The sequence below is a fragment of the Morone saxatilis genome, unplaced genomic scaffold, assembly GCF_004916995.1.
Source record: "Morone saxatilis isolate NCDOM2014 unplaced genomic scaffold, NCSU_SB_2.0 Contig2, whole genome shotgun sequence".
NCBI classification, from domain to species: domain Eukaryota; kingdom Metazoa; phylum Chordata; class Actinopteri; family Moronidae; genus Morone; species Morone saxatilis.
The window spans coordinates 21,347,180-21,349,991 of NW_023339762.1; positions in this window are offsets into that span (position 1 = coordinate 21,347,180).

The following is a 2,812-nucleotide window of genomic DNA, read 5'->3' on the forward strand; positions in this document are numbered from 1 at the left end:
ATGACAGGACCCAGGACTCCTTCATTTAGGGCAGCACCTTGTTTACCACCCTACAGGAACAATCCACTTATTTCCAAAACAGTACCATGCTTTAGATTTACAAGTGCTGGTCCTCATCTCACATGCTTTGGACCTGCCTCCCTTTGCACAGTGGAGGTCGGGCCCAATAAAGACTGCAGGACTACATCCTCTGCAAAAAGCAGCGATGCAGAAATCCCTTTTCAGGTTGATTCATTTAATTCAATATTAGCAGACGGCTGGGGAGAGACCTGAAAGTGCAGGAATAAATTAGAAGTTATTTTCTCATCCTGTCCCCTATTAATCTTGCAAACCCCTAAAATCATCCTACGACCCTCAGGCTGGTCCCACTCAGTCTGAGAACCACTGATTTCCGATTAGTGTTATTTCAAAGCATAAATTGCCAAAAGTTCTTCATTCTAAATTAATTAAAGTTGTTTTACCCAAAATCCTGAACAAGACAAAAGCTGAAGCATTTATCTTTGCTAAATATACAACTTCACTCATCTTTCCTTTTTCCTGAGTCTCAAAGTTACTTTTATTTCAGTTAACAGTTTTTCAGTTTAACAATTATTTCTAGTCTACTGCACTAAACGTGGATTATAAAATCACAATCCCTATGAACGTGCAGTGATTTGTGTTTTTACAATGCATTCTGGCATCTGTCCACGGTAGTAAACTAAATTATAGTGAGGCTCTCCAGCATACATTCCCAACAGAACAGTGAGACAATACAGTCTACGAATGTTAGGCGGCTGGTTTATTACTCAGCCTGAAATCACACATCACTTTCTCAGCAATGTGCTGTACACTTGAACACAATCATCTGCCTTGTAATATATCGCCTCAGCGCCAGTAAATTACCCTACTTTAGCTGTGGCAGGCAGGTCTAGTCCTCAAAACAGCATTTACCAAGTGAAAAGGGCCCCAATTACCTCTCTACAGAGTGAATCTGACAGGATAGCTGATGAGACACTGCAAGAGAAGGTGACAAGGCCGGCAGTATCCAATGCACAGACAGCAATGACAAGCCTCCACCATTTACTCTTTTTTTTTTTTTTTCGTAAAAAAGGTACTGGAGAGGACTAACTGAGGATTAACAATCATGTATCAGCTTGTCAGTAGATAATAAGCACATTCTGACTCCAGGGCTTACTGCAGATTCTTGGGATATTCTTGTGGATAAAACATGCAACCTGGAGACCTAAGACCTAATCATGAACTGACATCAAAAGCAGCTTCACAGGTTTGAGAACAATAACGTACAGTATGCAAACTTCCTTTGCTTATCCATTGTGTAAGACTATCTATAAGCTTAAACTGACAAGAGAAGTCAAAACAGGGCATGTGTGGATGTATTTACACACACAATAAGTCAAATATGTGATTTAATACTTGGTAACATATTACAGGACAACTGGTAGCCTATATATAGTTTTCCTCTACCACTGCTCATCAGGTATCCCCCTCCTGATCTTGATCTATCGTAGATCTAAATTATCTCAGTGTTCCTGAAAGTCATAGATGAGCATACGGGTTGTTACAATGCTTTAGTATGAGATAAAGATTGAGTATGTGTGTGTGTGTGCATGTGTGTGTGATTCTCAACTAGGCAAGCCTTTATGCTCTCCAGTGTTGAGCAGCTGGACAGGTGAGTCACCATGGTGCAATTTCACAGTGTGAAGGGGACAAAGCAACTAAAAGCTTTACTATTCACTTTTTGTCCGATTTTTCATTTTATTCCAACATTATGACCAGAGTGAGCTGCAGCTTTATTGTAGGAAAACACTAGAGGAAAATGCTAAATACATTTTTGACTACAGCACTAAATCTATTCCAGGGTTCCATCCAATTTTTTAAATACAATTTCCCCTTGCTATCATCAGGAGTTTGTTGAAGATGACCAAAGGGGAAAAAACCCTGCAAAATAGCATCATATCTGAGCCTCCTTCTGACACAGTTACTCAGGCAAACATGTTCTGATAAAATCCCTAAAGGATTACTTGACAAACTAATCAGACAGGGAAGACCACACACTAATGGAAAGAACAGTACAGCTTCCAAAGACAGAAATAAAATATGTATGAAATGCTTATAGGTAAGACATGAAGAGGCCACAACAACCATTTACAAAGTGGAGGTTTTCACTTGTGGTCAATCGGTGAAAAAGGGAAGAAAACAACATGATTATAAAAAAAACAAGGAAGTAAAGAGTGAAGTGGTATAAAACAACAGAGGAGAGGTGGAGGAAGTACAAACAATAGACTGACATTATACACACGGGGACAATCATGAAAGAGGAAGAGGCAATAATGATAAAGACTTTTCATTTGTGCATTCAGAAAATGGTATGGTGGTACATACATATTACTGCACCCCAAAGGATGCTGCTATTGGGATGCTGCTGGGCTGTTTTTTGTGAGCAGTAAATCTTCAGGTTAGTTTTGTCCACACAAAAAGAAGGGAAACAAATAGATATGAGAGGAGCTGAAACAATAAGATTTACCTATTCGATCTTATTGTAAAACTAACTACATTCTGTAAGTTAAAAAAAGCATTATTGATTAAGTAGCTTTAGTCATTTTAAGTTAGATGTGACTTAATTTTCAAGTTTTTATTTGTATTTGTTTGGTATTCGTACAAAATACCTAATAAAAAGTTATTAGTCAGGAATGTTTCTGTAACTTATAAAACTAAGTTAGTGTCATCTAAAATTATTAGTAAAAGCGGCTTAATTAAGAATCTTTTTTTAACCTAAAAAATTTGTTTGAGTTTGAGATATAATTAGTTTCAG